General features: G+C 42.7%; 1 protein-coding gene across 6 annotated transcripts in view; it reads left to right on the forward strand.

The window, feature by feature from the left end:
* The first annotated feature begins 864 nt into the window (after positions 1-864).
* Positions 865-12605, forward strand: part of pcdh11 (protocadherin 11) — a 148824-nt gene continuing 137083 nt past the window's right edge. For 3 of the 6 annotated variants that reach the window (XM_058063957.1, XM_058063958.1, XM_058063959.1), the window contains exons 1-2: positions 865-1001; positions 7207-8013. The gene's annotated coding sequence lies outside the window, so the exon portion shown is untranslated. The remainder of the gene's footprint in view (positions 1002-7206; positions 8014-12605) is intronic. The other 3 variants (XM_058063961.1, XM_058063960.1, XM_058063962.1) reach the window with 2 other exon arrangements.

A 12605-nucleotide genomic window follows, 5' to 3' on the forward strand; every position in this document is an offset into this window, starting at 1 on the left:
CATAAAAACTAGCCTTTTCATTGGTGTTCTTCTTGGGAATTTCCTGGCACAAAGATGGTGTGAGTTTCCACTGGGCTGAGTTGTCGTCTGACATGCGTTACATTTGGCCGAGCACCAAATCCACAGTCAGCTTCCAGCAAGATCACCGGTGGAAGCTATCTAATGCTATATAATGCTCCAACTCGCAGAGATGTAACGTCAAAGATGAAGAGTTAGCTGGGTTTGTGTTTCAGTCATCATGTTATTCAAGCCCCAAATGCCAAATATTTCCCTCTCTGAGCTTGTAATCATGGCGTATATTATTGGTGGCTAAATGTGATTAATGAATTCTGAATATGCTTATAGTTAGAACATAGAAAGCCCATTTATGACCTTCTAAATACTGCATGTTTTTTTTTTTTTACATTATTAGAGCCCCCGAGACATGAGGTCACCCTTCCACTTGGGCGGCCCACTAGAGTAGAGGAAATATGCCATTTAGGAAAGAAAATGTATCAAATTTGTTTGAATATTCTTTTTTGTTGACAAACAGCATGACTTATTAATCACTATATTTTTGACAAACTGTGAAGGCGCAGGATTCGAAGCGCGAAGGGGCGCGCGACTTCGTGACCTGCGACATCGTGACCTGCGACATCACAGTGGTGGTAGTTAGATGCACGACTCATATGCTATTCGTTTTCATAGTGTAAATAAAAATCCATGCTTCATATTTCAAGGCTGTTTCTCGTTGACCGGAGTCTGTCACCAAATCGCAGCTCAGTCACTAACTGTCACTTCCATCTGTACAGTGCTGGCTCTCCAAAGACATGGAATCAATACGGAACATTTTCCTTCTGTGGGGACGCGTACGGCACTGAGGACAGACAAGACCCCCCCTCTCCAAGACCGCACTTGATTGAGGCCCACTTAGATGGCTAATATAACTGATGGACTGACACAAACAGCTCTGCGGGAACCAACACTGTGATCCACGGTGACAGTCTCTCTCCGACAACAAGGTAGCGTTTGTGTTGTTATCTCCGTCTGTTAAATGCTCTTTTTGCATCTCCTGTTATGTCTCCTTTTAATAACGCCGCATTGTGCCGTGACAGATGTTTTGATTTCGGAAAAAGAAGCACAGACTTGGAAACCCAAATCCGTCTAGCAGCGAGACACTTTTTATGGGTGTGATGCCCAACAAAAAATAGAAGCTAACACTGAACAGCTTGTAACAATGCACATATTCATCTAGATTGATGAATATGAATTGGTGTTGAACCGCAGCATCTGGCTATGTGGGAAGAGGCCACACTTGTGTCGTTAAGTTGCTCACAGACAACAGCAGCATATACAAACTTGATGCTTATGAAAATAATACCGTTTAGGACGAGGGGAGGGTTTCAAAATGTAGACCACAACCAAAAACAAACGCGTTGAAGACTACAGGCATGGCAGCTATTATCTCAGGTGACCAAATGTCGTGTTTTCCCAGGACATGTCCAGTTTTTACATCCTGTCTTGGCCGTTCTGAACTTTTTTCTTTTCATGGGATCATTAAACTACCTTGCATTGGTGCAACATCATCCCTGAGAAGCTGCCTTGTGGGCGTTTTTTGATTCAGCGTTGCCAAAGTGCAAAAAGCCAACGAAACAACAACACACACAAAGTTGATCTGCCGAGTTGGATTCTCGTAAAATTCCCAAGCTTTTGTGACTTTAGGGATCACATTTTTCCTGAAAATATGCATTCCAAAACTCAACACGCATTCTTCCTCAGGTTTCTGTGTCGCTGTTCATATCATTTATATGCCACTTTTTGAATCTTCTACTTTTGGAATGATGCGTAGTATTTTGTAATACAGGCATCCCCTCAGTATATCAGGGTTCAAACATCGCTGTTCAAAAAACGAATTAATGGAAGACCCAGGACACGTCGGAGAGACTACTGTATGTCTCTCAAATGGCCTGAGAACGCCTTGGGATCCGCCAGGGGGAGCTGGACAAAGTAGTCAGGGCTTCCCTGCTTAGGCCGTTGCCCCGGCGACCCGACCACTAATAAGCGGAAGAAGATGGATGGATCAAATGCCTGGTGTACTCTGCTCCATTCCTGTGTTGAAAAAAGGAAACCAAAATACGAGAATCCATTCATTGTGACACACTACACTCCGTGCCCTTGCAAAGTGTTGGCACAATGCTAATCGTATGGGTAAATGCATACCTTTCTAAGGATTATGTTAATTAGCCATAAACCCTGGCTACTCTTCCACACAGCTAATATGTTGCTTTCACACAAAATAATTGGTGTAAAGTTTTTTTTCCTCGTCTTTTTGTTCAATGACACATGTTTTCAAGCACCACAGCTATTCTCGTTCCACCACAATACAGTCTGCTTCCTTTCTCAACCTTCAAGATAAGGAGCTTAAAGTCTCAAGAGTGCAAAGGAGATGTGTGCGTACATTGTCTTTGCGGTGCCATGTCTTTGGCAAGGGGGCATCGGCAGTTTACAAGACTTGCCTTCAATTTTACTCCTCAAACAATGGTTGTGTACACAGCCCATTGAAGGCTGGGGAAACGCAACACGACGTGACAAGAACATCAAGCATCGGGCCATCTGGGGAGGACGAGTGCCAAATAATGACTCCTTGGTGATTATCGAAAGCACAATTCCTTTTCTCTCCTGTCACATCCACAACATATTACAACAGCGGTGTCCGAAGTGCGTCCCACGAGACCATTTGTGGCCCGTGGCACATTCTGCAGAAAAAAGCAGCAGTAGTTGTTTTACAAGAATAAAGTCAAATGCTTTGCTTTATGTTTAAACATGACAACAGGTTACATTGTTAATTGCAGTTCACAATTCCAAACATAGGAGAGTTTGGAATTGAACAAGAAATGGAATTTCCAGAGAATAGTATTGTAATAATATCTATATATATATAATAATATAATGCAAAATATCATTTTGCAGCATACAGAAAATTAGGATGTGCAAAAAGTCCATGTTCAATCATGTTACAAGAAAAAAAGAATAATATAGAATATATTATATAGAATAAATAAAAATAAATTTAAATATAGCATATTAAAATATTTAAATATAGAATAAAATATAAGAATATTATGGGACTAAAGTCATATAGTTGAAATATTTGTAAAAAATTCTAAAAATAGCAAAACAGGAAAAATAGCTGTAATTTTAGGAGAATAATAAATATGAAGGGAACAAGGTTGTATTCTAATAAGAAAAAAAGATGCTCCATGGGTGGAGTGGGCAGGTGCAGGACTTCATTTGCGCCACAGCCCATCCAGCTCAACAAACCTCACCTGTCTGTGAAAGTTCATTCCCAACGTTATTGGCCCTCCCTTGTATGAAGTTTACATTTTGCATATTTTTTCCTATTTATGTATTTATAATCTCATTTTCATTTTATTCATATTGGAATTTGCTGTAAAAACAACAACATCCAAAGAAGACCCCGATTCCGAGCAGTGATCGATTTAAGATCCATCATCTCACCTTTTAAGTCCCATCCATACAATTTATTTTCCACTAGCTTTTGTTGTCACTCGGGCCAGGCTTGCTTCTGACCTCACAAAGGCAAGTCATTAAGATTGAAATCTTCCTCACATAAAATTTTTATCTAAAATCAATTCAGTGACCTTCACCATGCAAAGGCAAACGCGTCGTCAAATGCGGCCACTGTGTTAAACGACTGTTGCATGTCTTTATTAATCAGGGCCCCGCCAGCAATATTGCAGGGCTTCATTGTGCTCATTGCTTCTAAATGGCCTTTCCCTGGGAGTCCGAGGCTCCTTCCTGACTCTTTTGGTGAAAAGTAGAGCAAATTAACAACCGAATGGAGAATGGACTTTCAGCTAAATGTCATGCGTACTGCCAAGCAAACATTCTCGTTTGACAGTGTTGCCCCGGGCTCTCTTTCACAGTAGACAGATGGAAGGAATCATCACCACAGCATGTACATTGCCTTCATCGTACAACACACAAAGGCTGTTTTAACAGTCTGTTACCTCTTGAAATGGAGAAAACCCTCAGAACCTTCATTCATCTCTCGTTTTGCTCATTAATGATATGGTTGATAGGATTTACCGTGATCAGTCAATGAGTCAGTCCGGGCTTGGGATTAGTTTCTTCTGAATCTTTGCCTGAGTTTGAGCTGCAGGTTGAAGTGACTTGACCACATCAGGCATCAACAGCAGCTGCAATCACAAAAACATAAGCAGGAGAAATATTTTTTGAAGGTTTGTATGGCCCGCCAACGTCATAATGTCCATTAATCCACACAAGTTAGACAAATCTGCAGCTTTTGATGAAATAATCCTGCAAACGTAATACATTTTCCACAAACACACAACATGAATGAATAAAGAGGGGCGGTAACGTGATTTTTTTTCCATGGGGTCCAGAATCTCTTGCTGCACCCCCACTATATGATATGATAAAAGGAACCATCAAATCATCTTAATTTAGACAAAAATGTACTTTCCTTACTCTTTGAAGATATGAAACTTAGTGAAACCTCCAGTGGATGAGATTTTCTTAAAGGAGGCGGCATGGTGGGATTCCACTCCAGTTACTAGCTTAGCCGTCCACTTGGGCGTGGGTGTTAGCCACTCGGTTTGGCTGAACGTGAGCTGCCGCGAGTGTCCGAAACCCACCATACTCCGTCAAGTGTTGTTCTTCAAATGTTTTTTACCCCCGCAAGACAGTTTTAGTGGCATAGACTAGACTAGACTAGATATTCTCACAATTATTCTCATGTTCTTCTGATCGGTTATTATTAACTGGGGATTTATTGTCCTGATTGAGACCAAACCCAATGGAAATTTAATTTCTCAAATATGAGTGAAATAGTGCATTGCACAAACTGAACTTTAACAAGATGTCCGTTGACACGAAGATGATTCTTTATCCCGCAGTAAAGCTATTCAGATATTAGTCCTCTTAGACCAATTAGACTAATTAGCATGCAGGGTACAAGGTCCGCCTTTTAGTCAGTCTCTGAATTTGGTTTTCATACCGGTCAAGGTTGCTATTGACTTGAACACATCTGAAAAGCAGTAGGACATCCCCACGCTGTATGATTTGTCTCTGTCGTCGGCAGCCACATGACAGATGGGAAGCCTGAAGCCTTTTCTTCCTTCAGATCTCCAACTTTGGATGAAACTAGGACCGTGCACGTTGCATATTCACGCGCTATGGGAAAAGTTCAAATATTATCTCATGCAGACTTCCTTGTCTATCTTGGGTCCCTTCACCATTTCTCTGAAATTCTACCTCTGCTGCGAGGAAGCACAAAGTAAATATTGAATTGTCCTCGCTCTGTCCATCCCATCTCTCTCAAATCTTTTCTACCTCCAGAGATCTTGGAGAATGTGAGAAAGAAAGCAGGCAATAGAGAGAGTCTCAACTCATTGGGGCATAACCCTTAAGTGCTTCCTGAAGGTTGCCAAGGATACAGTCCACCTTTTTTCTGGCGATATCGTTGGCTCTCAAAAACATTTTGCTTCCCGAATGACATGCTGTGAGGAATCTTGCACAAATGGGCATCATGCTAAAGCACCGGGAACACAGACGGGGCTAATTAGCGTTAACTTGGTGGCTGTGGTTGTGTAAAACATTGCAGTAGCTCCATTTCCGGTGGAAGACAGTATCACAGTACAAGATGAGAAATAAATAAATGTGGACCTTGTCCTTTGACCTGGTGTAAAAGGACCTGTTGGACTAGATACCAATTCGATTTGTAACGAGAAATATGTAACAATTCAGTCAGTCGGTATTCTTGATTGACGTTTGGATTAACTTTCTCGCTCTACAACTTGAACATTATTTTGTTGAGCTTTGGTCCGACATAAACTCTTTGCAGCTCAACTTTGAGACTCTTTTGTTACAAACTGACATGTTTGAACGTACCCTGGAGCCACAACATGGCAGACGTGGGCAGTCGCATGAGATCCAGTACAATAACTGCATCAAGAATGCTGCTTTTACAAAGACCCAAACACTCACTTGAGTTTTGATTGGCACAGAGGGGGTATTTATTTCTCAATATTCTGGAACAGCACAGGTTCTAGGTTTTAGTCCTGAGGGATCCACAGTACACAGCATCATAACATTTGCCCCACATACAAAACTCAGTACTTGTCGACACAGTTTCGTAAAAAGGCGAGTACTGTCGTACCTCTCCACTTTGCAGTTCAAACATTCTACTTTTTAAATTGATTTACACATGGTTGTAGTTAACGAGGGCCTATTATTTGTCCCATGTAGTATTTTCCACTCGCCACTGGTCCAAACATTCCTCATGCCGAGTGACCACAAAACTACAAATAAGCCGTCTTTCAATGCTTTCGGACTAAAAACAGGCAACAGTCAACCACCAAATATAGAAGTGATGTAGTGAGGGACGACCGTACACGTTCGACTCCATGTTTCCTTCAATGAACCGCAGCTCCCTTGTGGCCTCATGCACTCATTGATTTCACATAGCAAAATAGAAAGGAGCGCCACACTTTGCACTCACTTTTTCCAATAGGTAGCGTCACGTTTTGCTAGTGACCTGAGGCACCTGAGGCGAGCGTGTGGCGAAGCTAGTCGCTAGCTGGTGTCACTACGCCAGAAAAGTAGTTCTTCATCGTAACAATAACATTAATGATGACAATGCTGCTGAACCTTGTTTGAATAATCAATTATGTATTTGGTTATTTTAGCTGTTTTTCTATCTTTATAAAGCACAAAAAAGAAAAAGGCTGCATGTTTGTGTCGCGCTTAAGGATTGTGGACGGTTGGCAGTTTCTCTTGAACTGTTTGGCCCTGCTTTGCCATCGAATGAGTTGTTGGTTCACCTCATTGCGGTTATTTAGCCAAATATACGGCACGCCACTTCACGTCTGTTAACAGTTCAACCTTTTTTGGGGGATTGATGAAGTACCCGTGAGTACAATTAACACCACCTTAGCCGTACCGCTCAAACGTGTTTAGTTTCCGCCATCACTGGATGTGTCGGATACAATGATATATTAAGTATGAAGAAGTGTGAAGACCTCCATTATCAGGCTGGTTTTCACCCCTTCAAGCCGGATAAAAGCATTGTTGACATGAGAGGGGGGTTTGAAGCCCACCTTTCTTCAGAGGTGCCAATGATACAGCTGGGCTCAATTGGGAATATAAAAATAAAAGTGAACAGTGCCCCCCTCTTGCTTTCAGGTGGATGCGAGGAGTGGTGCTGCGCATCCAGTCTGCGCTTCCAAGTGCTCTTCACAAGCCTGTGCGAGCTTCTCACCAACGCAGTGCGGCTTTAAGAGGACCACAGCGAGAGGAGTCTGAGCTTGGCTCCTCCTTCCTCCATGATGTCAGCCACCGGGAGAGCGAGCGAGAGCGGGAGAGATGTGGGCGAGCACTGAGAGTTCATCCAATACTACCGAGACATTTCCAGCTGAGCGCACGGCCACGGCGAAGCGTCCATCCCGGCTCCGGCAAGTGACGCCGCACCGAGCCGCACTTTGATCCAACCGGCGGAAGGCAGGAGGAGGGAGGGGGCGGGCAAGCCAAATCACCGCATCCCTCTTTTTGGGGGTGCGTAAGCCTGTACGTTAATTAGCTGCAAGTTTTGCCAAGAGTGAGTGTTTTTACGCGCTTGGATGGAAGTGTTTGGCGCACGTTTTGGCACATCCGGTGTTGACCGAAATGTCACATCTAGGGATGCAGAGTTAGGGTCGAAGAGAAGCTTGGACGTGTGAAGAGGATTTTTTTTTTCAAACAAAGTTGCGTGCGTGTTATTTTCTTCAGCTTGTGTGGACAACCGCTCATTTGCGCATGGATAAGTTTTTGTAGTGGATATTTTTGTTTTTATTTGCACCACATTTTCCCAGCGAGGATTGCCCCCCTCGTCTTACCCCCGCTTCAGCTCAATATGTGGCACTTGTTTTTTTGAATATTTTTGGAAAAGCAGCGATGTCTTTACGCGGAGGCGCCACTAACTGATTTTTTTTTTAGCCCATCCAGCAAAAAAAGGTAAGATTCTTTAATATCGAGGGTCCGTTTTTTGTCTTTAGTATTTGTGGAAAGTCCATCCTAAATATGCTTTATTGGCCATAAAGTGGCCACATATGTATGTATGACGGATAAATCGGGCTCCCCTCTGCGCACCTGCAGAAAATTAGCACCGAATTGGGAGGAGGGGGGGGGGGGGGGGTATTGATGCAATACTGTTGAAAAAAACAGGGGCCGATTCCTTACATTTCCGTATAAAAGTGTAGTGGCTGGTCTCTCGTCATCTTGGCTGCAAAGTACGTTGCGTGGGTGCGCGGCAACAAGCGAGATCCCGGTCCAGCCGTGGAGCTGTCACTGTCTATAACCTGGCAGGGCTATCAGTCTGTTCCACACCAATTTCCACTTTGCTTTTAGGAAGCGGTCCAAGTGGCGTTGATGCTTCCATCCTCATCGCTGTGACATATTTGTGCCTCCAATCTGTTCACACATACAATAGGTCATTAGAGGCTTGTTTTCCAAAGGCCCACTGAACTCATTTGCAAGTTAATGGAATCAAAATGAGCCTTAGTGAGGAAAGTAGCACATGTTTTGCTGTTGCAAGCGGTATTAAAACCAAAAGGGGCTACCTTTGGATGGTTACAGTGCATTTACATGCAGCGCATCACGCAGAGAGATTGCATGTCGCCAAGTAACAGTATGGCCAATTAGGATGCCATGCATGTACCTGGTGTTTCTTATTATGGCGGAAGCAAGACACTTGGAAAAATAGATATATTCAAGCCAGTTCACAGTATTTCTGGGCATCACAAATAGCTTACTTAAACCCCCCTTCCACTAAAATCTTTAACATACGGGATTCTACACTTGGAACACGAATCAGATCCAATACAAGGATTTTATTATCTCCCCTTCTGTTCTATAGATCTACACACTACAAGCACAATACCAAACCGAGCATTCGATGAACACCTCTCCTGTAAATCCATTTTGACATGCGGCAACTCTTAATTGCGCATCAGTACATGATGCAGTATTAGATTTGACCCACAATAAGTACCGACCGGCCCCTTGTCGTCCGTGATCACGTCAGTTAATTAGTTAGCCAAAACAAAACGTAAGACGTATGAACAAGTGACTACTCAATCAAACGGCAGAATGGCAAATGTTAATATGCTAAATGTGTTCACGTCCTCTAACGTGCCGGAATAGCGTAGTCGTCCAATCCTGCTGATGTTGGAACTCGCCTGGAACTAAACGTCATAGCCTACTTTCAATACTGTCAAAGTCAAACAGCATTTTTTGGCACCTTCTCCATTTCCAGGAGGACGGCCTTGCGTTGCGTTGTCATAATTTCCCCAGAGTGAACGTATTTCATTTTTTTTCGTGCAAAAGGAAAATTGTTTGACGTGGGGGGAAAAAAAGAAGAACGGAGTGATCTTGACAGAAACCTGGTCTGTCAGACTGTCAGGGTTCCTTAAACTCGTTCAAAGAGACAATCCCTAAGACAATCAAAAGTTTTACCGATATGGATGCCTTCTTTTCAAAAATCCCTACGGATCGACGGCTAACGCCGGTTTGAAGATGAAGAGCGCCAATAGCTCGGGGGGTCTTCAGGCTAACCAGAGTGAAAGTTGATGGCTGAGGGTCATTTTAGGGGTGAAGGTGAGGTTGTATACATGACCTTCCCCTGCTATATTCCTCTGATCCAAACAGCAAGAAGCCATGTCCATCACACTTCCATGGGACGTGATGCAGGACAGGCCTGCTCCTCTTCACGCCGTCTCCCAAGAGACGCTTGGCTTTGGCCGAGTGGATCCAACCTGCTGTCTGCAGCTCAAAATAGCATTTCAGGAGACTAGACGAGCGAAATGTAAGCAAAGAAGACTCACTGAGTGACACTAGGATATCTTCCCTGCCGCTTACTTATTTCCTGCCAGGATAGCTCCTCCTCCCGCTTGGGCTTTGTCACCGCGTAGACGGGATTGTAAAGTGTTGTGACATGCACTAATGTTGGGGAATTGGGCTGAAAATACCGTGGTTGGACCAAGCGCTATCTCCCATGATATACTAACCACTGCACTCCAGGAGATCGTCATGACAGAAGCAAACATTACATTTGTATCATGTTGCAGTGCAGTTCTCTACTGTTGTCAACCACAGCTGCAATAATGAACATATGCTAGATTAATATCCAACAGTAGGAGCCTGGGCTTTGTTTCATAATAATTCTAATGCCGCCGGTTGGTGTGTCATAACAGGCTAGCATGAATTAACCGGTATTTACATTAGCACGCATTAATGTCATGGATTCTTCCCTTTATGCATTCCAACATAGATTCATCATTTGGGAGCAAATATCAGGTGAAAGAAATAGCCCAAATATAGATTAGTAATGTCAATCTGTGCAACATGAAAGAACGTTAGATGGTGCGTTCAAGGACTGTCAAACAAGGTGGGACGACTCTCAACAAACAACATAAACATGGAACTGTTGGCTTTCTAAATGTATATTTTTGGGGGGTAAAATAATGGCCCATATTTCCAAAATTGGTATTCATTAAATAAAATGTGATGTAATTTACGCATTTATTAAAAACAATATTTTAAGTGTTTATTCTAAAGTGGCCTAGTAACGCTCCTGACACATGCCCTAAATCACAGGTGTCAAACCCATGGCCCAGGGGGGCAGATCTGGTCCGCCACATCATTTTCTGTGGCCCGTTAAAGCCTAGATCTAATTTGCTTTAAAAAAATCTAAAAAGCGAATTTCTATTTTGACAGAATTATAGAAAGCAATATTATCTGATCATGCAGTAAGCTCTTCCAACCATACATTTCAATGACATGATTTTAAAGCAAATGATCCATTATTTTGTCAATGAAAAATAGAACTCTGAAATGCAAACATTATGATGCATTTCTATTGGTATACAAGGTATTCACTGTTAAAGCGACCCTCTGACCATCTTCATTACAGGCATCCATTAGATGCATGCAGTATGTACATACCATAGCGTCCAGTGTGCTGCTATCTTCTAAATTCTAGTAAATCTCGGTGTTCTTTTTCAATCAACTCTCCTCCCTATCATCCTGCAGAACATTAATGTCACATTTATAAGGGAGACAAAATCTAGATCATTATTCAAGCCCTCCCTTTCCTTCCATATTCACGCCAGTGAATCACATCTTGTTTAAGCCTTTCATTCAAACCACATCTTGCGGCTTGGACTGCCTTGCCATCATCACGGTGAAGGAATTGGCCATCTGATAAGATGCACACTTCAAAGTAAAGTGTGCCACAGTTAGCGATGAAACGTCGCTCATCCATATTTTGACGCAGCAGCACAATGCCACCTGTGCTACACGTGCAGCGTAAATAAGACTCACGCTGATGCTTTTTCCCATCTTACTGTTCTTTAATGAGTCTCGCTTGGCCGCTTTCATCACACGTATGGAAAGAAATGTCTTGCAATATTTGCAGTTAAAAAAAACATCCTGGCAAAATTAAATTCTTATTTTTAATCAATTCCCCTTTGTCGGTGGGCCGAGAGCTTCAATGGATGCGGGGGCCTTGCCAAGGCAGAGGACCCCTGCAGTGCAATTTTGGTATTCATGTCTTTGTCTACAGGTTATTGTTTGACTCCTGGAAAATAGAGAAATTCAGTAGGCAGGAAATACTGCCTCTTCCCAAGCAGCTGTTTGTGCCCCCCAGTCAAGAAAACACAAGCGTCATTAATTTCTACCTTTCTTTGAAGGAAATGAATGATTGAATGATAAGCACCAACATCTCCAGTCTGAGTTGCCTAATGTCCGTCCATCCGTCCATCCATCCATCCATCCATCCATCCATCCATCGTCCATAGAATATACAGTATATCACTTCCTAGCATATCCACGTGTTGCTTTGCCGCCACTGTGAAAGTCCTGCTTTAGAGTAATATTTTTTAATGTTTAATGTCGACTGTTTGTGTTTATGAATGTTACTGGTAGATTGTGAGTATTTCACTAAAACATGTAAACCAACTTCGAAACACAAAAACACACAAACCACTATGTAGCTATTAGCAAACAATTCAAGAAACGCAAGCATTTAATGGAGACCGACATCATGATGATCAGCTGTCCAACCCTAAAATCCATGAAAAGAATCACAACGTGTCTGAAAACGACACAAAGCCGCAATCTGAATAAGTGGCGTCATAAAAACGGTTTGGAAGCGGTCAATATGTCCGCCAAGCGTGCAGCAGCAATGAAGTCAGAAGTGCCTTAGTGTCTTCCATGACCTACTTTGAATTTTGGAATTGGAATTGGGGCCACTTGGAAAAGACGGAAAGCAAATATGCACTCTCCGGTCACAGCTTCACGATGACCTGCACAGTCCAGGGATGGAGTTGTTGTTTGCTGTGCTGTCGAAAGAAGATGGACATGACCCATCCTCTGCTCTCATCTGCTCCATACCGAAGTAGCATGGAGACAACATCCAAATCATTTGGGTCTGCCATCTTTTCAAAAATAGTGTTCACTAAATAACAATGAATCAAATAAATCGTGGTTCATTGATCAAGTCAATGTAGCCACATGTCCATCTATGTATCGGTTAATGGCTGCAGCAC

The sequence above is a fragment of the Doryrhamphus excisus genome, chromosome 23 (genome assembly GCF_030265055.1).
Source record: "Doryrhamphus excisus isolate RoL2022-K1 chromosome 23, RoL_Dexc_1.0, whole genome shotgun sequence".
NCBI classification, from domain to species: Eukaryota; Metazoa; Chordata; class Actinopteri; order Syngnathiformes; family Syngnathidae; genus Doryrhamphus; species Doryrhamphus excisus.